We start from the raw sequence: 26,618 nt of genomic DNA on the forward strand, positions 1-26,618 counted from the left end.
AGTGTCCATCAACGTGCACGGGACGACAAAGACCTTCACAGTGGACTTCCACAAGAAGACATACACTGACGCCATGACCGTTGTCGGCTACACCCAGGAGAACTACTCATCATGGGGGGGCACTGTCCAAACCCTCTTGACCATACTGGCCTGCTTCGGGGAGAGGCTCAAGGAAACCCGCATCATTCCTGTTGGAATAACTGTGAGCAAGAAGTCGACAGAAAGCAGCACAGAAACCCACGTCATCGACTTCAAGAGAATGGGGCTCAGTGTCGGACACAGACAGCTCTGCTCAGGAGCCAACTTCAAGCCCTTCGTCAAAAGTGGGCTCGCTCAGTCACTTGGTCCGCTCACACAAGTGTGCATGCTGTCACTCGCAGCTGATGACCGGTACGCTGACAAATGGGTTGCCGGTGTCAACCGATGCTTCGCCTACGTGCCCAGCATTGAACAGGTGAGCCGAGTGCTCAAGACCAACAAAGTGGGACCCAACCAGCCCATAGTGTCTCATCTCGCTAACATTGCCATGGTCGCCGGTGGGAGAGAGCAGAGGCGCATGACTCCTCCATTGTCTGCCGTCATGCACTATCTGACCACCAAAGTAGGAGAGGTGTTCGGCTTCAACGACAACGCTGCCAGGGTCCTCGACTTCTCCGGCAAAGGGGCCTTTTACTTCTACAAGCTCATGGCTGAAGAGGGGACGGTGTGTTCCGGATTGCTCGGCGGTGATCGTGAGCGAGAGGACAGCCTTCGGACCGGACGCCGCTGTTCCAGTACTGGGTGGGCGACCGTGGTTCCCCTGAGACGGCCTGGAAGGCGACGGCCAGGGAACGACAGCACGGACCAGCGCCCCACGACCTGCCCACGTTCGAGGAAGTTCCGCCGGCGCGCCGAAGACGCTCCAGCCAATCTGCACACTCCCGGACAGCTCATCCAACACGTGAGACTGTTGCAGTTGGCCAACTTGACTTTCGTTCAAACGGACTCGTGGTTCTTTTTAGTTAGCAGCCCTGTTTAGTTTTTTTTCGTCGCTTCTTACTCCACGTGTTTCTGCTACTACCCAACCCCATAAAGCGTGCCATCTTCAGTTCTTCTCCATGTTCCGGTGCCCTGTCTTGTTATTCTCCCGTCCGTAACGCTGGGGATTGTTGGAAGAGCCTGTATTCCATCACTTCTGGCGTCCGCGACAGGACTCTTCATTAACTTAACCCGAAGAGCTAACGTCACCAGCAGGAGGATTGGAGAGTGCGAGACGGGACATGGAACTGGACAAACTAGTCACGCTTGGTACCCAACTGGGTCTGAGGGACTCTGAGCTCCGGGAATAGGTGAGGGCAGAGCAAGATCGGATGAGAGCTGAGAGGGCAGCAGAGCGCGAGGCTACCAAGGCAGCTGCAGAGCTGGAGCATGCGAACCTTCAGCTAAAGCTAAGACTGCAGGAAGGTGCCAGGAACAATCCGCAGGGCAACGCAGCGAGCGCATCAGCGGCAGCACCGGCGCCTATTTCCATAAGCCCACACAATTTCATTCCCCCTTTGACAATCGTCGGGACGATCTATACGCCTACCTCATGAGGTTTGAGAGGATAGCGCTCCCGCAACAGTGGCCGGAAAATAAATGGGCTGTTGGCCTGAGCATGTGTCTGACTGGAGATGCTCTCACAGTCATCGGGAGAATGACGCCGGAGGACTCTCTGGATTACCAGAAGGTTAAACTGGCTCTTCTCCAGCGATTTCGATTCACGGCTCAGGGCTATAATGACAAGTTCCGCCATGCCAGGGCTGAAGATGGAGAAACTGGGCTACAGTTCGCTTCCCGCCTGTCAGGATATTTTGATCGGTGGATCGAGACGTCGGGCGTACTAAAGACATTTGATAGCCTACGCGACAAAATGATCGCCGAGCAGTTCCTGAACTGCTGCAGCCAGGAACTTGTGGTCTTCATTAAAGAAAGAGACTGCCAGACCATTAACCAAATGGCCGAGGTTTCCGATCGTTTCCTGGAAGCCCAGTCTCTGAAGAACTTGGGGAAGTTCAAGGAAGGCACTCAGATTAACGTAGGCTCGAGTCACACTGATGGGGCTGCAAAGAAAGGACCGACCTGCTTTATTTGTGGTAGAGTTGGACATCGCGCTCCTGATTGCCGTATGACGGGACAAGCTCCAATCTGCTCCGAGTGCGGCAAACCAGGCCACAAGAGCGAGAACTGCAAATCAAGAGATCCCCATCCCAACCAAGTTTCTGCTTGCATAGTTGCGACATCCCGGAAAAGGAGACGAGCTACTCGTCCTTACACGCATATTTCTGTTGCCCATCCGCGAAAGACGATTGGAGGAGACGCAACTCAACCAGGTCACTCCGCCGACGGCTTACGTGTCGTTACCGGTCAGTGATACGGGAAATCTGTAACTGTGCTACGGGATTCAGGAAGTAACGCCGTAATTGTTCGTAAAGAGCTCATGCCGGAAACGTGCTTGACAGGTCAAGCCGACACCGTGCTGTTCCTGGACAAGAGAACACAGCGCCTCCCAGAGGCGTATATCAAGATCCACACTCCCTACTTTTCAGGCCACGTCCTGGCGAAGTGCATGACCGACCCACTTTATGACTTGGTCCTGGGTAACATCCCCGGCGCGAGAGATCCATGCGATCCTGACCAGAACTTCACCCAACAAGCACAGCAAGCAGATGAGATGAAGAAGCTACGTGCGCACCGCCGTAAGCTCAGCGACACCAGAGACAACAAGCCACCCGCAGTAGTCTCCGTTGTCAAGGAAGATAACTTAACAACAAAGAAATTCACATTCGCTGAGGTTACAGGAGAGGAGATGAAGACAAAGCAATGTGAAGATAGAACTCTGCGTAGGTGCTTTAAGAGGCTAGGTACGGAAGTCACATCACGAAGGGGCAACACCTACCTGTTTGTCAACGAGGACGGATTGTTGTACCGACGATGCCACCTCTCATCGGGCCAACACTACAAACAACTGGTAATCCCAAAACAATTCCGGTACTCAGTGCTCGAGACAGCTCACAACAACATTAGACCCTGCTACAAAGACATTCGGAAGACAACCGAAACAATTCTTCACGAATTCTACTGGCCGAATATCTGCGCCGACATCAAGACATTCGTGAGATCTTGCAATGTTTGCCAGCGGAATGCCCCCAATCATGAAGTTGGTGTAGTGCCTTTGTGGAAGGCGCCTATTTGTGCGACAGCGTTGTCTTACGGACTGACGCATTCAACAAAAATGTAGGAGCCGCGCTTCTGCAAGAGTGGCTACTACTATTGTTAGGACACTGATCCACTGTGCAGTGCATTAGGCTTAGTGAGAACGTTGATGCCTATTTCCTCAGTAGAGCGCAAACATCCGCGTGTGTTATTTCGCCACCAGTGCGTTTTTCTTTTTGGTGGAGTAGTGAGGATGTGAAAGTGTGTGTCTTCGCCAACAACTTTCTAAAGTGGGGAGACATGTGAGGAAGTAGCCGTAACTTCGCTTCTTTGAAGACCATTTCATCAGAGAAGATGGCCAATCCCTATGGTGGGGCTATGTGCCACGAAGAGGAAGAGGAGGTGGGAGAGGATCCCGACGAAGGGGACGGTGTGTTCCGGATTGCTCGGCGGTGATCGTGAGCGAGAGGACAGCCTTCGGACCGGACGCCGGTGTTCCAGTACCGGGTGGGCGACCGTGGTTCCCCTGAGACGGCCTGGAAGGCGACGGCCAGGGAACGACAGCACGGACCAGCGCCCCACGACCTGCCCACGTTCGAGGAAGTTCCGCCGGCGCGCCGAAGACGCTCCAGCCAATCTGCACACTCCCGGACAGCTCATCCAACACGTGAGACTGTTGCAGTTGGCCAACTTGACTTCCGTTCAAACGGACTCGTGCTTTTTTTAGTTAGCAGCCCTGTTTAGTTTATTTTTTTTCTCCTTTTATTTTGAAAGGCAAAACATGGTTACAAATGAAAATAGGAACTTGAGATGATGAGATTCTCCTCTTCTGCAGTCCGCTGCTTAGGATGACCAGAAGATGGCTCCAACCTCCTGCGGCTTGGTGTTGACGGCTGTTCCATCCCTGGTTGGTGCGAGGTCCTCAATCTTGTACCAGCTCACTGTCCCAGCCTCAAAGTCCTTTGCCTCGATCATCTTGAGGAGGTAGGTGGAGTAGGCAGAGGTGAGCACATGCAGCGTTGACCGTCTGAATGGAAGCCACTCGGCCTTCATCAGCCCGCATAGCGGCGGCCATCTCGTTGGTGAACTTGCGGATCCGGTACCCTGCAAAGATGGGGCAGGCGTTCGTTGCCTGAGTGGTGGTGGCTGCATCCTTGAGAAGAGTGGCACTGGCGAGCTTGCTGTAGTAGAGGAGCGGAAGAGGCTTGAACTTCTTGGCTGAATCCATTCCAGCAGCGGAGGCCTTCATCGTCGCAAAGGCACTGCTCATGTCACTTCGCTTGAGCCAGTGCTGATGGCCGGTCATGAACTGGAGGATGCCGAAGTCTTCGACATACGTGCCGAACATGGCATGGAACAGGATCTGGCGCCTCATGTCCTCGTTGTTGATGTTGAGTGCGTTCGTAGCAGAGGCAGCGCGTTTTGTACTAAACCTGTGAAGTAACCATGGCTGCTGATCGTGCAGAAGGGCAAAGACCGACATACAAGAGGATCCGCCTTGACGAAGATGGACTCGAAGTGGGGGCACCAGGACGCGGCCGAATGCAAAATGTAGACATCAACAACAAGGTGTGCGCCCTCAGGTTCATATACAGCATCTGCAAAGCTGTGTACCATGAGCTTGAAATAGAGTTTCCTGCTACTAAGGCCCACAATCTTCAGATGGACGCAGCAGTCTGCAACGTGGTCTACAACCTTCATCAGGCCAAACGTCAAGAGTTCAACAACTCAGCCGGCAAAGCCAAGACCAAGTTCGGAGAGAACGCCGGAGTGTCCATCAACGTGCACGGGACGACAAAGACCTTCACAGTGGACTTCCACAAGAAGACATACACTGACGCCATGACCGTTGTCGGCTACACCCAGGAGAACTACTCATCATGGGGGGGCACTGTCCAAACCCTCTTGACCATACTGGCCTGCTTCGGGGAGAGGCTCAAGGAAACCCGCATCATTCCTGTTGGAATAACTGTGAGCAAGAAGTCGACAGAAAGCAGCACAGAAACCCACGTCATCGACTTCAAGAGAATGGGGCTCAGTGTCGGACACAGACAGCTCTGCTCAGGAGCCAACTTCAAGCCCTTCGTCAAAAGTGGGCTCGCTCAGTCACTTGGTCCGCTCACACAAGTGTGCATGCTGTCACTCGCAGCTGATGACCGGTACGCTGACAAATGGGTTGCCGGTGTCAACCGATGCTTCGCCTACGTGCCCAGCATTGAACAGGTGAGCCGAGTGCTCAAGACCAACAAAGTGGGACCCAACCAGCCCATAGTGTCTCATCTCGCTAACATTGCCATGGTCGCCGGTGGGAGAGAGCAGAGGCGCATGACTCCTCCATTGTCTGCCGTCATGCACTATCTGACCACCAAAGTAGGAGAGGTGTTCGGCTTCAACGACAACGCTGCCAGGGTCCTCGACTTCTCCGGCAAAGGGGCCTTTTACTTCTACAAGCTCATGGCTGAAGAGGGGACGGTGTGTTCCGGATTGCTCGGCGGTGATCGTGAGCGAGAGGACAGCCTTCGGACCGGACGCCGCTGTTCCAGTACTGGGTGGGCGACCGTGGTTCCCCTGAGACGGCCTGGAAGGCGACGGCCAGGGAACGACAGCACGGACCAGCGCCCCACGACCTGCCCACGTTCGAGGAAGTTCCGCCGGCGCGCCGAAGACGCTCCAGCCAATCTGCACACTCCCGGACAGCTCATCCAACACGTGAGACTGTTGCAGTTGGCCAACTTGACTTTCGTTCAAACGGACTCGTGGTTCTTTTTAGTTAGCAGCCCTGTTTAGTTTTTTTTCGTCGCTTCTTACTCCACGTGTTTCTGCTACTACCCAACCCCATAAAGCGTGCCATCTTCAGTTCTTCTCCATGTTCCGGTGCCCTGTCTTGTTATTCTCCCGTCCGTAACGCTGGGGATTGTTGGAAGAGCCTGTATTCCATCACTTCTGGCGTCCGCGACAGGACTCTTCATTAACTTAACCCGAAGAGCTAACGTCACCAGCAGGAGGATTGGAGAGTGCGAGACGGGACATGGAACTGGACAAACTAGTCACGCTTCGTACCCAACTGGGTCTGAGGGACTCTGAGCTCCGGGAATAGGTGAGGGCAGAGCAAGATCGGATGAGAGCTGAGAGGGCAGCAGAGCGCGAGGCTACCAAGGCAGCTGCAGAGCTGGAGCATGCGAACCTTCAGCTAAAGCTAAGACTGCAGGAAGGTGCCAGGAACAATCCGCAGGGCAACGCAGCGAGCGCATCAGCGGCAGCACCGGCGCCTATTTCCATAAGCCCACACAATTTCATTCCCCCTTTGACAATCGTCGGGACGATCTATACGCCTACCTCATGAGGTTTGAGAGGATAGCGCTCCCGCAACAGTGGCCGGAAAATAAATGGGCTGTTGGCCTGAGCATGTGTCTGACTGGAGATGCTCTCACAGTCATCGGGAGAATGACGCCGGAGGACTCTCTGGATTACCAGAAGGTTAAACTGGCTCTTCTCCAGCGATTTCGATTCACGGCTCAGGGCTATAATGACAAGTTCCGCCATGCCAGGGCTGAAGATGGAGAAACTGGGCTACAGTTCGCTTCCCGCCTGTCAGGATATTTTGATCGGTGGATCGAGACGTCGGGCGTACTAAAGACATTTGATAGCCTACGCGACAAAATGATCGCCGAGCAGTTCCTGAACTGCTGCAGCCAGGAACTTGTGGTCTTCATTAAAGAAAGAGACTGCCAGACCATTAACCAAATGGCCGAGGTTTCCGATCGTTTCCTGGAAGCCCAGTCTCTGAAGAACTTGGGGAAGTTCAAGGAAGGCACTCAGATTAACGTAGGCTCGAGTCACACTGATGGGGCTGCAAAGAAAGGACCGACCTGCTTTATTTGTGGTAGAGTTGGACATCGCGCTCCTGATTGCCGTATGACGGGACAAGCTCCAATCTGCTCTGAGTGCGGCAAACCAGGCCACAAGAGCGAGAACTGCAAATCAAGAGATCCCCATCCCAACCAAGTTTCTGCTTGCATAGTTGCGACATCCCGGAAAAGGAGACGAGCTACTCGTCCTTACACGCATATTTCTGTTGCCCATCCGCGAAAGACGATTGGAGGAGACGCAACTCAACCAGGTCACTCCGCCGACGGCTTACGTGTCGTTACCGGTCAGTGATACGGGAAATCTGTAACTGTGCTACGGGATTCAGGAAGTAACGCCGTAATTGTTCGTAAAGAGCTCATGCCGGAAACGTGCTTGACAGGTCAAGCCGACACCGTGCTGTTCCTGGACAAGAGAACACAGCGCCTCCCAGAGGCGTATATCAAGATCCACACTCCCTACTTTTCAGGCCACGTCCTGGCGAAGTGCATGACCGACCCACTTTATGACTTGGTCCTGGGTAACATCCCCGGCGCGAGAGATCCATGCGATCCTGACCAGAACTTCACCCAACAAGCACAGCAAGCAGATGAGATGAAGAAGCTACGTGCGCACCGCCGTAAGCTCAGCGACACCAGAGACAACAAGCCACCCGCAGTAGTCTCCGTTGTCAAGGAAGATAACTTAACAACAAAGAACTTCACATTCGCTGAGGTTACAGGAGAGGAGATGAAGACAAAGCAATGTGAAGATAGAACTCTGCGTAGGTGCTTTAAGAGGCTAGGTACGGAAGTCACATCACGAAGGGGCAACACCTACCTGTTTGTCAACGAGGACGGATTGTTGTACCGACGATGCCACCTCTCATCGGGCCAACACTACAAACAACTGGTAATCCCAAAACAATTCCGGTACTCAGTGCTCGAGACAGCTCACAACAACATTAGACCCTGCTACAAAGACATTCGGAAGACAACCGAAACAATTCTTCACGAATTCTACTGGCCGAATATCTGCGCCGACATCAAGACATTCGTGAGATCTTGCAATGTTTGCCAGCGGAATGCCCCCAATCACGAAGTTGGTGTAGTGCCTTTGTGGAAGGCGCCTATTTGTGCGACAGCGTTGTCTTACGGACTGACGCATTCAACAAAAATGTAGGAGCCGCGCTTCTGCAAGAGTGGCTACTACTATTGTTAGGACACTGATCCACTGTGCAGTGCATTAGGCTTAGTGAGAACGTTGATGCCTATTTCCTCAGTAGAGCGCAAACATCCGCGTGTGTTATTTCGCCACCAGTGCGTTTTTCTTTTTGGTGGAGTAGTGAGGATGTGAAAGTGTGTGTCTTCGCCAACAACTTTCTAAAGTGGGGAGACATGTGAGGAAGTAGCCGTAACTTCGCTTCTTTGAAGACCATTTCATCAGAGAAGATGGCCAATCCCTATGGTGGGGCTATGTGCCACGAAGAGGAAGAGGAGGTGGGAGAGGATCCCGACGAAGGGGACGGTGGGTTCCGGATTGCTCGGCGGTGATCGTGAGCGAGAGGACAGCCTTCGGACCGGACGCCGCTGTTCCAGTTCCGGGTGGGCGACCGTGGTTCCCCTGAGACGGCCTGGAAGGCGACGGCCAGGGAACGACAGCACGGACCAGCGCCCCACGACCTGCCCACGTTCGAGGAAGTTCCGCCGGCGCGCCGAAGACGCTCCAGCCAATCTGCACACTCCCGGACAGCTCATCCAACACGTGAGACTGTTGCAGTTGGCCAACTTGACTTCCGTTCAAACGGACTCGTGCTTTTTTTAGTTAGCATCCCTGTTTAGTTTTTTTCCCGTCGCTTCTTACTCCGCGTGTTTCTGCTACTACCCAACCCCATAAAGCGTGCCATCTTCTGTTCTTCGCCATGTTCATGTGCCCTGTCTTGTTTTTCTCCCGTCCGTAACGCTGGGGATCGTTAGAAGAGCCTGTATTACATCACATCTGGTGTCCGATATACGACCTGATTCTCGGCAATGTTCCAGGCGTCAGGGAGCCTCACCACCCAGATCGTGACTGGGAGTATGAAGTGGCTGGCGACAGGGAAACACCGAAGAGCAGCCTGGGACGAACACTACGTTCGGAGCCTTGCTATCTGGTTTCCGCTGTTGCAAGGACTGAACGACCGCAGACCACACGGTCCAACGTGCCACCGCCTTCGTGCACTCCTTACAATCGAGATCGACTACCCGAAGAGCAGCCCAACGACTACACTTTGAGGTCCTGTTACCGAAAAGTTGGGAGGGAGTCTCGGTCCTCACAAGGTCACCGCTACACTTTCCTCGAAAGCGAAGGCCTGTTATATAGAGAGTGCCAATTTGCAGAGGGAAAGACGGTGAAGCAGATGGTAGTGCCGAAAATCTTCCGGGAGTTCATCATCCGAGCGGCACATGAGAACGTCACACTTCGACATGCGGGCATTCGCAAGACTGGTCAACGAATTTTAGACAACTTCTACTGGCCGGATCTGCAAAATGATGTTAAGCGGTTTGTGCGCTCATGCCACATCTGCAGCCAGAGAACGACGGACAAGTTGCCGCTGCATACATGCTCAACGACACGGTTTAATGAAAGCTACTGACTGGCAGTTTGAGAACAAACCTTTGGTCCGCTTCTTTACTCCATGCGTGTGAACCAGCAGCGACAAGCCATCATGCAACTGACTATTTCTGACGGCATGCTGTGCGTGAGTGCGCTGTGACCATGACCAGGGGAAGTGACTAGTAGAATAGTTGTTGGATCCCCTAACAACTTTCTTAAGGTGGGGGTGATGTGACGAATGGCCACGAGAGTGATTGGCCATGCGAGTGAGCCAGCCAAAACGACAACGACGATGACAAAGAAGAGGGGCCGCGCGTAAGTGATCGCGGAAGCTTGTACGCAAACGGCTGGAAGCGAAGCGGCAGAAGAGGGCGCGGTTGCGTGGGAACTACCCCGGAGAACGTTTGGTCCACGGGCCACCTGGAGCACAACCGTCGCCGCCCTCCGCCGAGGCTCGAGAGCGCGTCTGGGTGCCGTCATCGTGGCGCTGGTGTGCCGACTGCTGACGGTCCGGTCAGGCTGTTGGGCGCTGCTGCTCCTGCTGTTGGAGCCGCTAGAAACGCGTCGCGACTGAGCGTGAACTACCTTGCCTATTGGGCATTGTTCTCGGACCTTCCCAACTACGAGACTATTTTGTGTACTTTCTAACTACGGGCTGCGCGACCGTGTGACCCAAGCCCGTCCTGTCTTTAACGTCCCAGCGTCTACTGTCCTGTGCTTGTCCTCCATCCTCTTAAATATAGTCTTCGACGTGTTAAGCAGTGTTCGTCTACTGCCTGCCTGCGTGGTCCTCGGCCCATTCATAACAAAAGTGGCGAGCCTGCCAGTCTCTGAAGAACTTGGGGAAGTTCAAGGAAGGCACTCAGATGAACGCAGGCTCGAGTCACACTGATGGGGCTGCAAAGAAAGGACCGACTTGTTTTATTTGTGGTAGAGTTGGACATCGCGCTCCTGATTGCCGTATGACGGGACAAGCTCCAATCTGCTCGAAGTGTCACAAACCAGGCCACCAGAGCGAGACCTGTAAATCGCAAGAACCTCATCCCAAGCAAGTTTCCGCGTGTACAGTAGCGAAATTCCATAACAGGAGACGAGCTACTCGTCCGCACACGCATTCTGTCCCAAATCCGCGGAAGAAGCTTGGGGGAGGTGCAACTCAACCAGAATGCTCCGTGGACAACTTACCTGTCGTTACCGGTCAGATGTACGGGAAATCCGTAACTGTGCTGCGGGATTCAGGAAGCAACGCCGTAATTGTACGCAAAGAGCTCGTGCCAGATACGTGCCTGACAGGTCAAGCCACCACCGTGTTGTTCCTGGACAAGACTACACAGCGCCTCCCAGAGGCGTATATCAAAATCCATACGCCCTACTTTTCAGGCCACGTCCTGGCAAAGTGCATGAGTGACCCACTTTACGACTTGGTCCTGGGTAACATCCCAGGTGCGAGAGATCCATGCGATCCTGACCCGAACTTCACCCAACAAGCACAGCAAGCAGATGAGATGAAGCTACGTGCGCACCGCCGTAAGCACAGCGACACCAGCGACAACAAGCCACCCGAAGTAGTCTCCGTTGTCAAGGAAGATAACTTGAAAACAAAGTTCTATCTTCACATTGCTTTGCCTTCATCTCCTCTCTTGTCACCTCAGCGAATGTGAAGTTCTTTGTTGAAGCGACACCAAGCTGGACCTGGCGCTCACAGACAGACAAGTTACAGGATTTAAAGGAGAGCTGAACGTCGTCTACATAGATTGAACAGGAAAGCGACGGTGGCAGCACCTTCCTAAGGGAATTCATTTTCACAATAAAAAGGGTGCAACTTAAAACTCCACCTTGCGGCACTCCATTTTCCTGCACATGAACCCTAGAGAGTGCAGTTCCAACTCGCACACGAAAGGTTCTTTGAGACAAGTAGCTGGCAAGTGTGTTCATCATGTTACCTGCCATGCCGAAGGACTTGAGGTCGCTTAGGATGCCAAACCGCCACGCGGTATCGTACGCTTTGTCTAGATCAAAGAATACTGTCATACAGTACTGCTTATGGAGGAAAGCATCTTTTATATACGCCTCTAATGCAACGAGTTGATCGTTGGTAGATCGCCCCGCCCTGAAGTGTTTCAAGAGTGTCTGGGTGTAGGTGTTGTATCATGGCGTATGTGATTTTGTCTGCACCTGGAGCTGAAGGCTTACATGTGCTCAGAGCAACCTTCAGCTCATGTATTGAAAAAGGAGAATTGTAACAAGCGTGCGACTTGTTATCACGCAGGGACTTCTTTTCAACAGATGTTTTGTGTTTAATGAAAGTGTTGGTGTAATGTGCTGAGCTGGACACGTGTTCGAAGTGTTGTGCAAGCGTGTTGGCCTGGTCTTCGACTTCGTCCCCTGTTGTGCTAACCAGGGGCAGGCTGTGTGTCTGTTGTATTTTTAGCTTGCGTATTCGTGTCCAGACTTTGTGAGTGTCGGTGTATGAATTGATGGAAGTGAGGAAGGCGCGCCAACTCTCCCTTTTCGCCTCACGACGCGCACGCTTCCCAAGAGCCTTTGCCCGTTTAAAGGAAATGAGATTATCTGGCGTGGGGTACCGGCGAAGGACACCCCACGCCTTGTTCTGGGCCTCCCGCGCCCGCCTACAGTCCTTGTTCCACCAGGGCCTCCTTGGGGTGCGGGACGCACTGGAGGCCTGGGGCATGGATTTTTCGGCGGCGTTGAGTATGTGTGCAGCGACGAGTTGGGCTGCTTCCTCCACGTGTAGGTGTTTTATGGTTGTGTGGTGTAGTTTAGATGTTTCTGTGAATGTACTCCAGTTTGCTTTTGATTCATTAAACCTGTTATGGGAAGATGGACTCATCGGGCCTATACCTATATACGTTAATGAAGTGGGGAAATGGTCACTACCATATGTGTCTGTGCCCATACCCCACTCAAGACATGGAAAGAGAACTGCGGAACCAATCGCCAAGTCAAGATGAGAGTATGTATTGTGTCCTAAATTATGGTATGTAGGCTGTTTTTTGTTTAAGAGGCATGCTCCGGAGGATGTAAGAAACTTCTCTATCAGGCGACCTCGGGCATCCGTTCTAGAGGAGCCCCAAAGAGAGTTGTGCGCATTAAGGTCGCCTGTTAGTATGTATGGTTCGGGCAGCTGGTCGACCAGCGCCTCGAAATGAGAGCTCGAAAGTGCATGATCAGGAGGAATGTAGATGGAGCATACCGTTATCAACCTATTAAATATTATTGTACGGATCGCTACAGCCTCGAGGACAGTGTTTAAAGAGAGAGGGTGGCATGCTAACGATTTCCGTCCGATAATGGACACACCTCCTGAAGAGTGGGTGCAGCCAACCCTGTCCTTTCTGAATACCATGTACAGGTCCGCGCAGAAGTAAACGGAGCACGGGAGCGGTGGCCGAACTGCATAGCTGCGCCGCGTATGGGCGCCGACGGGAACCATGGAGCGCTGGTCAAAGAGTGTGTTCGCAGTGCCCCCGCTGCCCTATCTGATGTGTTTAATCGCCGCTCTGCTGACGTGTCATGCTCGGCGAGACTGTATTCAAAAGCAGCGCGGGGCTATAGAGCGGCGCTGCTTGCATTGCCGCTCGCAGGCATCAGCGGCGAACGCATCCGCTGCTTATGAGCTGGACGAAGCTGCGCGCGCCCAAAAACGTTCCTTGTTGCGCGCTCTAAAGGGCGGCATAAAATTGTAGGCCGCTGTGGTTTGGCATAGCATGTCATTGCGATATAATTAATTTTAAGCCGGCAACAAAATTGCCCAGGACGATATAAAAAGCACATTCACGGATATTTTCGCTGTTGGGGAAAAACATCGCGCTTCCGACATTTCGGCCACCGCTCCCGTGCTCCGTTTACTTCTGCGCGGACCTGTACATATTTAAGAAATTTGTTTGTTTAGAATTGAGGTGGGTTTCCTCCAGACACGATACTTGGCTGACTGGCATGCAGAATCTCATACACATCGTCAAGATTTTTAAGGAGGCCTCTGCAGTTCCATTGAATGATGTTTTCTGTTCCCATTATTTAAATTTAAGAATGACTGGAGTGTGTGTGTTCGTGTGTGTTCATCTGTCGTCTTTCGGGGCTGTTAGTCTTGCATTAGGCTTTTTAGGCCTTTCTACCGGCTTGGCCGTCGGAGGCCGCTCCTTGCACGGCGTTGCGGGCAGGAACGGCCCGACATCCATTTTTCGTCGTCGGGGCCCCGGTCCGTGCCCGACGGACCGGGGCCCCCGGAATTGGCCCCCCTTCGGAAGCCCTTCGTTTGAGCCGCCACCGCCGCGGGCGTTGGGGACGCCAAAAGTGGCACGGGCGGTGCGGTGGGAGCCGATGCGGGGCCCGTGGTGTCCACCACCTCGGTACCCTCCAACGCACTGGAGGACGGGGAGACAGAGGTGGGACCGGCACCGGTCCCGAAAAAAGTGGTTTGCGCCACAACTGCTGCTGCCTCAGCAAGCGGCGTGGTGCCGGGTTGGGCTGCGTGAGGCAACCCAGTGGGGGGCGGGGGCGGGACCAGGTCAGACTCGCTGAACTGGGTCCCTGTGGACACCAGACGCCGCTCCGCCCCCCGGCGAGCTGCGTCAGCGTACATCCCCAGAGGGAAAGAGGCGAACCTCTTTCTCGCCTCCGGGAAGGTGATGTTCTCAGTTACCTTGATGTTGATTATCTTTTTTTCAAGTTGGAACTTTTCACAGTTGCGGGAGTACGCTGCATGCGGTCCGCCGCAGTTCACACAAGACAGGGTATCGGATGGACAATTATCGCTTGGATGATCATGCGCCGCGCATTTCGCACACGTCGTTCGGCCACGGCAAGAGTTTGTACCATGCCCGAACCGCTGGCACTTAAAACAGCGCCGCGGGTTCGGGATGTACGGACGGATGGAGCAACGGATAAAACATGCATATATATGTTGTGGGAGAACTGCGCGGTCAAAGGTCAAGATGATGTGCTTGGTGGGAATCTCCTTGTCGTCCCTACGGATGGTGATGCGTCTCACGGCAGTGACGCCCTGATCCTTCAAGCCGGCAAGGAGATCCGCATCGGTTTCGTTCAGGAGATCTGGCTCTGATATCACACCCTGCGAGCTGTTGAGGCTCCGATGGGGTGTGACCCTGATGTTTAGATCAGCCAGTCTAGTCTGAGCTAGAAGCTTTGTGGACTGCTGCTTGTCATTTACCTCGATGAGGAGTTCACCAGTTCTTTGTTTTTTAGCCTGATATGATTTTCTTATTATTGCTTCAAGATCCATGGCGATCAAGAAGACTGACTGAGATGCAAGAGGGTGGGTTGGATTCAGGGACTCCATGACAAGAAATCGAGAGTAGTGATCTGGTTCAGGAATTGTCAAAGATGGCAATGGGGGAAACGATACTTCGGTGCGGCCCCTTTTATGGGGCCGATCTCGGTTGGGGGGTTTAGACAATACCATAAAGCATAGTATAAAAGCAGGGAGATGGGGGTACTTTCTCCTTTTACCTTGCCCTGGTAGTCAAAGAGGTCCCGGAGCTCCCGGCCTGGTAGACAGGCAGGGAGCCCATCGGCCGGAGCTTGACCAAGACTCTGACGGCCACCGTTTACGGCTTCTACCCTTCACCTTTAAACACCTCGCCACGGTTGGACACGGCTTATGTTGGAAGCTCGGGGTCCGCGGTGTCGCTGCTCACCGAACCATGAATACTCAAGGTGCCCCGTGCGGGTATATACCCATTAAGTCAGAACTGCATAACATGGTGTGTATAGCCTCAGTAACAACAACAAAACACACTTGGTTCCGAGTTGGTGGAAGCAAAAAAGTAAAAGTCTCCATGTGTCGAGATTGTGGTGCATGTTTGAGATCCCCAAGGGGTCTAAGTTCATCCACAGCTCTCCTCAATGGCGCACTAATATCCCAAATGTAGGTGTGTTAAACCCTCAGTTTTTCAAAACTTGCTGAACTTTTTCCTCCAGCATGTATAGATGGGTTTCAACATTAGCTCATAATGTTAATAGCATTGTACCATACATTCTGGTGTTATTGTTTAGTCACCCTCTACAGCAAATGGACTGCAAAGAACTTTTCGGAGCATAAATATCATAAATTTAGCTGTCGTTCAACTGTCTTCCCAAACAAATTTTTAACAAGCTAACAAGAAAAAGCCTTTCATGATGTGATATGAGAACTCAAGTGCTTTGAATGTAGTGAGTGGTTCAGGGTAGTAATTGAAAGAGAGTAAAAAAATAGTGCAAACTCTCTTATAGTAGGTTTCATTGCCTGCTTATTGGCTAACAGATACGCAGGTGGATTTCTACGCCCGTGCCAAGATGTCCATTGATGTTCAAACCGACCGGTGTGAGCAGGTCTCGAGGTTGACCCAGGTTGACATTGCTGATCTCACACCATTACTGCGTCCAACTGGTCAATGTGCATCACCACCTTCGTTGGCCACATGGGGTGCTAAACGGTCACCATCGCCCATCCCACCTGGCCTCAGGTGTCCGGCCGTTATGCATCCACACCTGTGGGATCTGATGCCTCAGACTTATGATGAAAATGATGAAGACCCTGAAGAGGTTCAAGAGCTACAAGACCCTGACTACTTTCCCTATTTCCATGACAGCTTTTAAGGGTAAGAATCGGTGCATAGCGTGTTACGTGGGCAGTAGAATTCTCCCTGTTTATGAACATCATTTTATAAGCATGCAGAAAACACTTGAAACAGGAAACCATTCCAGCAGGTAACGGTGGTTGGCAAGCAGTTTCTTGGCCAACCAACTTGAGGTGTGCATGCTTAAAAATTCAAAAGAAAGCAAGCATTCAATTAAACAGTAGTTCAAGTGGATACTGAAACTTTTGTCATGATATAATTGTTAAATGCGATCTAAGGTGATAGTGGTGTTTCTGGAGGCAGTGGCCTTGAATACGTTTTATATGTGCTGCTTCAGACTGGACTGCACAGTAGAAGAAACTAGGCCTTACGAAGACAGGCAATTCATTGTTTTTAAAAGCTGCCCCAAGAAGCTCTTCCCGTCGTGGCAGAGGTGCTACGCAGAGTGCCAAATTTCTGTGCGGCTTAGAAAAACTCTGCTGCAGGTGCAGACAATATGTGCCAATAATCACTGCCTCGTTTGCAAAATGGTATACAGAAAGCCAGCAGGCAATCTGCTTATTTCTGCAGCGATCTTTTTTCCAGGAGGAAGTCCGGCAGGCTGCTACCATCAGGATGTTCAAACATATCAAGATCTGTATGATCTCAGCCCCAACATTTTTCAATTATGAGCGAGGCTAGCTGGTCCCAGCTATAAACATGGTAAAGAAATATGTTACAAGACTGCGTGCCGCCATTACAGCAAGCAAACACCAGAAACAGTCGTTGATTGCTCCAGTGTGCTATTCACTCCTCCACTGCTTTTTTGCTCAGGTGTACAGCCAACAAGAGCTGTTTGCTGAGCTGCAAGGCCGGGAAGTAGATTTGGCTGGAGATGAATAGTGTGACTCACCGGGTTTCTTGGCCAATTCCCTGACATATTCCATCCATGTTGCGCAGCTCAACAAGATTGTCCCCTTTGGGCAAGTGCAGTTTGGGGAGGTCACACCTTCTTAAATACGGTGGATTTCACTTTTAACAAGTTTTTCTTCCCCCAAAAGAACGACAAGGTCAAGATGAGCACCGCAATGGAGAAGTATGGTTTCGTAAAGTGCCTGGGAGCAGTGAAGGAAAAATCTGAACACTGCCTCAGTCACTACGGGCAGCCATGTGCAGGTGGCAAAATACATACGGACCCATGAGCCTGGCATCCCATACTACGATGCATGGCACATTTCCAAAGGCCAGAAGTAAGACTAAGATTACATATCAACTAAAAAAAGCCCACATGCGGCACTCGTAACGAACATTCATATCAGATATGAAGTTGAATATATGAATGTTCATGTGAAACCTTATATTTTTAAGGTCTACTCTGGACGCGGTGTGTCGATCCAGCAGGAGACCCGCGGCAGCCTCGAGCAGGCCCCGACAGACTCCATGTTTTGCCGGTTTGCAGCGTCATCTTACTAGAACGCTGCTGAACTAAAGAACCGCAGTGTCATGGGGACACTGGCCAACAAGTGTCGGTCTTTGGGGCTTACGGTCCCAAAATCTAGCTAACACCCGAGAAGGTGTCGTCTCAGCAAGGTGCTTCAAGGTTTTGCTCCTTCAAGTGCAATGTACTACCACTCAAAGCTTCAGAGCTGCATGCTGACTGCTTCTTTGTTGTCTAAGTCTTTTCTAAACTCATTTGCTTCTATGAGATAATTATTCTATATCCTTAAGGTTTCTAAAAATGGCATTCAGTGCATGCAAGTCAAAAAAATGTCAGCAAAATAAATAGAATTCTGTTAATATTGCTGACATTTTCTTTTGCCATTTCTTTGTGCCATAGTTTTCTGAGGCTGCACAACTGCAAATAAAGTACTTAGTACTTTTAAAACAGGTGTACAGCCTAAGAACCACGGCACAAAGACAATTTAGGCAAAAATTGTCACTGCCAGCTGTAGGTGTAATGTTAAGCCCAGTTTCTCTGCATGTCAACTGGAGTGTGTATTTCAGTGGAATTATGTGTGTGTAAAAAGTATATACCTTATTCTTGCAGATTGCTACCCTAAGGTTCCCATGCATAAATGAAATGAGATCATCAAAACCACAGAAAATTCATATCTGTATCATTATATAATGGCTAGAGGGACACTGAAGTTGCCTTTTTGGTACATTCGTGCATCTTGAATATAGCAGCAGCTGAGATTTTATTAGAGCATGAGACAGGAATGGACGCCCACACAATTTCCTGTACTCAACATGTGAGATCACGGATGGTGAATTCATGATGAAAAGAGATTGATGGGGCTCGTTTAAGCATTTTCATGAAACAAACAGTGAGATAGAGACATGCAAACATACAAAATCTGTGCAAGAAGTTCTGCAGAGCAAGGGTTTTTTTAGAGGCAAACCTCAGGAAGCCAGCATTATAAAATATGACACCTCACGACAGGCACAAGGTTTTCTTTCAGTATTATTTGCATTTTAATGTTTCACTTTGTAGTACAACATGTAGTACAACAGTGTAGTACAATCACTTTCTGAGACGCAGCAGCTATGCGCTGTTACCAAGACCAGTTCACACAGTGCTAAAATTTTGCATTGGGAAGCATATCTGTGAAACTTTTTCGGTTAAAAAAAGTTCAGTTTTTATTATATTTTTATGAAGGGTGCTGTTTTACGTAACATTTGTTATTCATTGCACCTGTACTTCGTATTGCTTCTTTTCGCTTTATTTAAAGAAAAACAAGGTTCCCTTTTGTTGGTGTTACCAAATAATTTCGTGGAAGGCCAGCAGGAGACAGCTGGGCTACAGGAACCTGCCCACAGGGCTACATGAGCCTGCTGGCTACAAGCCCAGCAGGCTCGTAGCCAGCAGGCCTGTAGCCTGGCAAGCTTGAAGCCCGGAAAACCTGCAGCCCAGCAGACCATCAGACCAGCAGGCCACCAGACCAGCAAGGTCTGCAATTATGGGTTCCTGTAGCCCATTAGGCTGATGGAATTTTTGTGTGGGTAGGCTTTAATAAGCTGTGCTGTGATGATTTATTTAGCCACAGAGATTTTATGGTAGGCTGGAAAGCAACAATGTCTATCTAGCAATTGCAAAATTTTAGCTGGGAAGAGAATTTCTTACTAGAAATTTTCAAATTCCAGCTTGAAATTTATGTCAGATGAGGGGTATTCTGCCTAGAAATTCAGGTAATTCTAGCTGGGAAAAGAATTTTTAGCTGAACGTTAAGGCGGGAATTGGGGTGTTCCAGCTACCTTCCACACTAGTGTAATGCTTGTTCTAAAGGGAAAACATCTATTTCTAGACAGAAGTAAAACTAGAAATTTCACCAATCCCGCTTCACTTTTTTAGTTGGGAACTTTTCAAGCTAGAGCAATTCTGCCTATTTCCTAACTAATATTTCTTGCTAGGAGAAATTTCTGGTTCAATAACCCAGCTAGAAAAAAATACTTCCACCTGAGCATGCCATAAAAATAGTGCTGCCCAGCTGATCCAATAATTGCAGGAATATAGTGCACAAATTTTTTAAACATCATGGCTGGGTGCAGGAAAAACGTGCATTTGCATGCCCCAAATGAGAGAACACAGGACCGCGAGTTCACCACGATTTGGGACGAAGGGGGATTGCTGTGTTCTTGCCGTAAACTTTCTTGGTGGTGAGAAAGATAATGTCTGCACTTTATTCAGCGAAAAAAGAAAGCAGTGCACAGCAAAATTGACATTATGCTGCTATCTAAATCAGTTTTCCTGGAGGATGGGTGCATCCACCACTCTGATGTGCTAACAGCCAGCATTTCGACATTTTATATTTTATTCATAATGCTTTTCTGCGTTAAGGGCATCAATGTGTTGTGAAAAGGATGGATAAAAAAATAATCTGGATGCCCAAATAAGCCGGTGCTTCTGGTTGCTCGATCCTGTGCAGCCAGTGTGGGGCAAAAGTAGTGTTGCCAAAGGGGTGATGCTTTATTTCACCATGAAGAGCGAGCTCAGGTGACTATCGTTTGAATAAAAATGCTTTGTCTTCCTCACTTGCATTCAGCCGTGATAGCATTCAATCATGCTCACAGGTACATTGCTAGTGATAACCCGCACATTTAAAAACCCTCATAATTGTATTAGTTTATGGCTTTTTAAGCAGTGTATGTGTTGGTGTGTGCGTGTGTGTGCGCATTGGCAACCTGAGTGCGACACTAGCGCCACCAAAAGTATACATACGGCAAGCGCAAATAAGCTTCCCCTTTTGTCTTGCACACTGTGTGCTGCTGCCGAATGATATTGGTGTCAGAAGCCGGAAAGAGGAGCTGTGGCGACACTGGAGAAGGAGGGACTGAAAGCCCGGGAGCCAGCTCAATTATCTGGAAATGTCGCGGACAACTGCAAGCTGTTTAGTCAATGCCTGAATCTTTCTCATGGCGATGGAACCAACCACAGAAAGAAGCGATGAACAGAACACGGAAACGCTGCTGCACGTGGCGCGTGAACAAGCTGTGGAAGTGTACACTGTTTGGACTTGAGGGTCAGCCCACTTTCGAGACTGTGCCAAGCAAATTCCACCATTGTTCACCTACGAAAAATAAGCCCTACTTGCGCTTCGCCTTTTGCATGCGAGAATAGGCTGACAGTGAGCCACTTGAGCAGTTTTACTGGAATATGTTGCTGAAAGCCCAGACGTGCTAAGTCAGAAACCTAACTGACTCCTTGACACGGGACCAAATCTTGTATGGAATTGCAAATAAGAAGCGTCAACAAGAACTGCAGCGTTAACAGAATTTAACCCTTCAAAAGGTGGCCGACATGTGCAAGACGGATGAGTAAGCGACCAAGCAAAGCAAGCTGTGGAGCAAACAGGAGCAAGCACTTCACTACGTGAACCAGGGCTCTTAAAAACAGAGGACAGAATCAAGACGAGTGCTGAACAGACAACACTGTAACAAAGGCGCCTACATGTACAAGGGACCGAGTGGCCTGGCAACAGGTAAAGAATGCCGCAAATACAAGAAAACAGGCTGCTTTACAGCGTGCTGTACGCGATAAACTGTCAACGAGGTTCATGAGGAGCGAGCGACTCAGGACGAACTTGGCATCCTGGAGTTCAAGTTTGAAGTTTTTAAGTTCAAGTTTATTTATTTTTCCAACATTACAGTGTTGGGGGTCCACCAGGCCAAAAAGCGGTCAGCAGCCACTTGAAGGATGCCTGGCAGCCCGTAAACACAGCAGCTGTTTGGTGAAATTAACGTGAAATTAACACATGTAAACACATGTAAAACACACCTATATACGAACAATCCATAGCTGTATACACTCTTACGTATGGTCTTTCATAATATTAATCATGCAATACATTAAGTACAACAGAAAAAAATGCATAGACACAATAAACACACTTCTGAAATATATCAGAACCAGCTAAAGCTTATCCAAGGCATGTTACATTTTACTGTGTGAAAAAAAAAAGTAACACAAGCAATAAAAGCCAACACAAGTGCACAAAAATAAGACAAATAGCTATCTGGCCACAAAATGTTTATGCAGCTTCGTCTTTGTACATTTTCTGTAGTCGATACCATCTTTTTTAAATTTGTTAAGGACGGAGGGCAATGAATATTGCAAGGACTGTAGAAAATACCCGGTGCGCCGAAGGGGAACGAGTTACCTGTCACCGCTGCATGTGCGAGAGTCGCTTCTTTGAAGAGTAATACTTAAAATTGTTGTAATGAAGTTTCTGAACTTGTCATTAGAAAAAAGATACGAATTAAGTAGACCGTGGGCGCAAGGCAGAGCCCAGGCCTGAGTGCCTCCCACCAGCGAACGTGGGAAGTGTTGATGTAGAGTTGGAGATTGATAAAGGGGCACAGGGAAACCTGTTGCCACTTTCGCGCTGAAAGCAAGCAGGGTAAAGAGAGCCGCATCAAAACAGCCCGACAATCCTGCACAGCTACAAAGGAGGCGTAATTGCGCACGTGGCTAAAGCGCAGTTGTTGGAGGCCTGCAATGGAAGAGAGCAGATTGTTGAGTCCTCTACAGTAATGAAGTCCCACACTCCTCCCCTTGGTCTTCGTGCCAGTGAACTCTGAATTTTCAACTGCTTTTCTGCTGTCACCTGTGTTAATAGAGTTTGAATATCCGGAGGTATTCCATAGTTTGGGGTGAGTAACACACTTACCACATCGTCCTCAATGATGGTGCCTTAAAATATTCGAGAAGGTGCAGTAGCCGAGAGACTTGGGATTTTTCTAGCTCGTGAAGCCATAAATCAGTGGGTGAAGCGAAAACGTCAGCTGCCTAACTGGGGGATATCGAGGTTTATTTGGCTGGTCGACAATTATTCTCAACTCTGAACGTCAGCTCATGTTTCCGTCAGATCCCTTTGGATTACTGAACAGCAAGGAAATGTACGTTCGACACTCCCTTTGGAAGGTAGCGGTATCACCGACTGCCATTTGGCATTGCCTCGGTTCCGGAGGCTTTTCAGAAGATAAGGCGTCACATTCTAGAAGGACCACTGCGGATTAGAGTATATGTTGAGGAGGTTCTTGTGTGGCACAGGACACGAGTTCAGCAAGACAAGAGCCTGCACGCAGTGCTGAAGAGATCCAAGCGAATGTAATCTGGGCCTGAACCAGAGTTCTTTAGCGATGTTACCAGCAACAAAGACATCTCTCCCGGCCCTACACTGATTCAGGGCATATATGACTTTCCTCTACCAGCTACTATGATCGATGTGCAGAGGAAATTAGTGTTCATCAACTTTTTTGGGAAATACTGCCGTAGGCTGTCTGTGGTAGCACCCTGATGTATTATATTGATACAGGGTAAAGCTGTGTTTACAGTGGTGTACTTACGATGAACATTGAGAGGCTAGTTATAAGAAACCACGATGGAAGAGAGCACCGCGCAAGCCAGGGAGCGAACGCGCTTCACCGTCAGCGTCCTTCATCTCTCTTCTTGATGATGATGCCCGCTAGCACAGTACATGAATACCGTCCTATTTGTGGGGAATCAATTAATGCCCCGTAACACAACCCCCCCCGGTTGTAGGAGCGCCGTCTCGGTGCTTGTCAGGGTAAAGCTGTAGGTTGCGAGTGGTATGGCTTAAAACGCGTGACGTGGACGACGTCTGTTTGTGGAGAGCGGGATGAGTCTGACGGAACCAGCGGGGTGATTCCGTAATTGACCTCCGTCACTTGGCGTACGACACGGTAGGGGCCGTAGTACCTGGCTAGAAGCTTTTCCGAACACCCTACACGGCGTGCAGGACACCAGAGCAGCACCAGGGATCCAGGTGCAAAGTGGCGGGTGCTGTGGCGGCAGTCATAGCGATCCTTTTGAGAGCGCTGGGACGAAGCGAGCCTGACGCGAGCAATGTTGCGGGCAAAGTCAGCGCGGGCGATGGCGTCTTGTGCATATGCGGAAGGTGGCAGAGGGTGTTGAAATAGAGTGTCCAGTGGTAACGTCGGCTCTCGGCCGAATAGCAGGTAGAAGGGAGAGAATCCGGCAGTATCAAGGCGCGACGAATTGTAGGCAAACGTTATGTAAGGCAAGGCAATGTCCCAATCACCATGGTCGTCAGAAACGTACATTGACAGCATATCTGTTAAAGTCCGGTTAAGGCGCTCTGTGAGGCCGTTGGTTTGAGGGTGGTAGGCGGTAGTAACCTTGTGAACGGTTGCGCATGAGCGGAGGATGTCGATTACTACTCGGGAAAGGAAGTATCGTCCGCGGTCTGTCAGGAGCTGCGGAGGAGTACCGTGGTGTAAGATGACGTCGTGCAGGAGGAAATCGGCTACATCAGTTGCGCAGCTGGTCGGAAGAGCCCGCGTGATTGCGTATCGTGTCGCATAATCGGTGGCCACGGCAATCCACTTGCTGCCGTTCGCAGACCGGGGAAACGGACCGACGAGATCTAAACCAACTCGGAAGAATGGCTCAATAGGTATATCGAGCGGCTGAAGAAGACCGGCGGGTAGCGTGGTAGGCACTTTTCTGCGTTGGCACATGTCACAGGCGCCGACATAACGGCGAACCGAGCGGTAGAGCCCCTGCCAGAAGAAACGGCGCCGCACGCGGTCATAGGTCCGGGAAACCCCTAGATGGCCAGCTGTTGGAAGGTCATGGAGCTGCCGTAGTACATCTGTACGAAGGTGCTCAGGTACTACAGGAAGCAGATCAGGACCATCCGCGCGGACATTGCGGCGATAGAGGACGCCATCCTTCATTCGGAACAACCGCAGTGAAGGGTCGGAGGGGGCAGTGGTTAAGCGGTTGATGATCCTGCTCAAAGAGACGTCAAGGCGCTGCTCCGCAGCAAGCTGTTGAAAGGAGGAAGGAAATAGACAAGACCGAGGTGGCGAGTGAGTCGCAACTTGTAGGATCGGGAGGCTCGACTGGGTACCGCGATAGACAGTCAGCGTCTCGATGGAGGCGGCCGGATTTATAGACTACAGAATACGAGTACTCCTGCAGCCACAGAGCCCAGCGCCCGAGGCGTCCGGTCGGGTCTTTCAGGGACGCAAGCCAGCATAGCGCGTGGTGATCTGTCACGACGGAAAATTGTCGACCGTAGAGGTATGGGCGAAATTTGGCGACAGCCCACACTAGGGCAAGGCATTCCCGTTCAGTAACAGAATAATTTCGTTCAGCTGGTGTCAGCAGGCGGCTGGCGTAGGCAATAACGCAGTCGTGGCCCGTTTGGCGTTGAGCTAAGACGGCTCCAATGCCGTGACCACTAGCGTCAGTCCATACTTCCGTGGGAGCGGCAACATCGAAGTGAGCTAAAATGGGCGAAGTTGTTAAGAGTGAGATCAGGGTCTTGAAAGCCTGAGCTAGCTCACTTCCCCACGAAAAGACGGAATCCTTTTTGAGAAGGTCGGTGAGAGGGCGGGCGATATCAGCGAAGCCGCGGATGAAGCGACGGAAATAGGAGCACAGGCCTACAAAACTTCGAACGTCTTTCGATGACCGGGGCACCGGAAAATCTCTAACCGCCTTTATTTTGTCCGGGTCAGGCTGCACTCCATTTGCGTCGACAAGGTGGCCCAAGATAGTTATTTCGCGCCTGGCGAATCGGCATTTCGCGGAGTTGAGTTGTAGGTTCGCTTGACGCAAAATAGCAAGTATTTCGGACAGGTGATGGAGATGGGCCTCGAACGATGGAGAAAAAATAATGACGTCAGCGAGGTAGCACAGGCATGTGGACCATTTGAATCCCCGCAGGAGAGAGTCCATCATGCGTTCGAAGGTAGCTGGCGCATTGCAGAGACCGAAAGGCATAACCTTGAACTGATATAAACCGTCTGGGGTGACAAAGGCGGTCTTTTCTCGGTTTATCTCGTCGACTGCAATCTGCCAGTAACCTGAGCGTAGGTCAATGGACGAAAAGTATTTGGCACCGTGTAGACAATCTAAGGCGTCGTCGATCCTGGGAAGAGGGTAAACGTCATTCTTGGTTACTTTGTTCAGGTGGCGGTAGTCTACACAGAATCGCCAAGTGCCATCTTTCTTCTTTACCAAAACTACCAGGGAAGCCCAGGGACTGCAGGAAGGTTCGATAATGTCCTTGGCGAGCATTTTGTCAACCTCTTTCTGGATGATGCCTCGTTCACTATGGGACACACGGTACGGACGCCGATGGATGGGTAGCGCATCACCTGTATCGATCCGATGGGTGACTGTAGAACTTTGCCCCAAAGCTTTGTCGCTCAAGTCAAAGACATCGGCAAATGATGTCAGAAGACAGCGCAGTTGGTTTGTTTGTGCGGGTGATAGCTTTGGGCTGATCATTGGTGCAAATTTATCTGGAGTGGTAAGGAGCGGATCGGAGACTTCATGGGGAATTGACGGATGGTTCAAAGCAAGAGCAGAAACGTCCGGTGCACAGAAAGGAGCAAGGGTGGCAATGGTGAGTCCTTCGGGAAGGACTTGAGTGTGAAATCCAAAGTTGATTAGAGGCAACTTAACTCTGTTGTGCTTGATGGTAACAGTGTGTGGAAGGGCAACACCACGCGTCAGGAGAACGTCTACGATGGGAGCGGCAAGGCAGTCTCCATCAGGAACCGGCGTGGAAGTAGCGAGAGGAACATAGGTCGCTGCTTGACTCGGCAGGCGAACGTATTCGCAGGAGCATAAGCGCAGCGGGGGTGCGTCGCTATCAAAAGCCGGTAACTCCAGATGCAGAAGTCCCGCTGAACAATCGATGAGCGCGGCATGTTCACACAGGAAATCGCGGCCAAGGATAATGTCGTGAGGGCATTTGTCCAAAACAAACAAAACTACAGTGGTGTTGTGGCCGGCGATACTAACACGAGAGGTGCACATGCCCGCGATGGCCGGCGTACCGCCGTCAGCAACTTGAACATACGACAGAGCAGGCGTCATAACTTTACGTAGGCGGCGACGGAGATTTGCACTCATTACCGATATAT

The sequence above is a fragment of the Haemaphysalis longicornis genome, unplaced genomic scaffold, assembly GCF_048455015.1.
Source record: "Haemaphysalis longicornis isolate Haplotype H1 unplaced genomic scaffold, Haemaphysalis longicornis Haplotype H1 scaffold_2, whole genome shotgun sequence".
In the NCBI taxonomy this organism is placed as follows: domain Eukaryota; kingdom Metazoa; phylum Arthropoda; class Arachnida; order Ixodida; family Ixodidae; genus Haemaphysalis; species Haemaphysalis longicornis.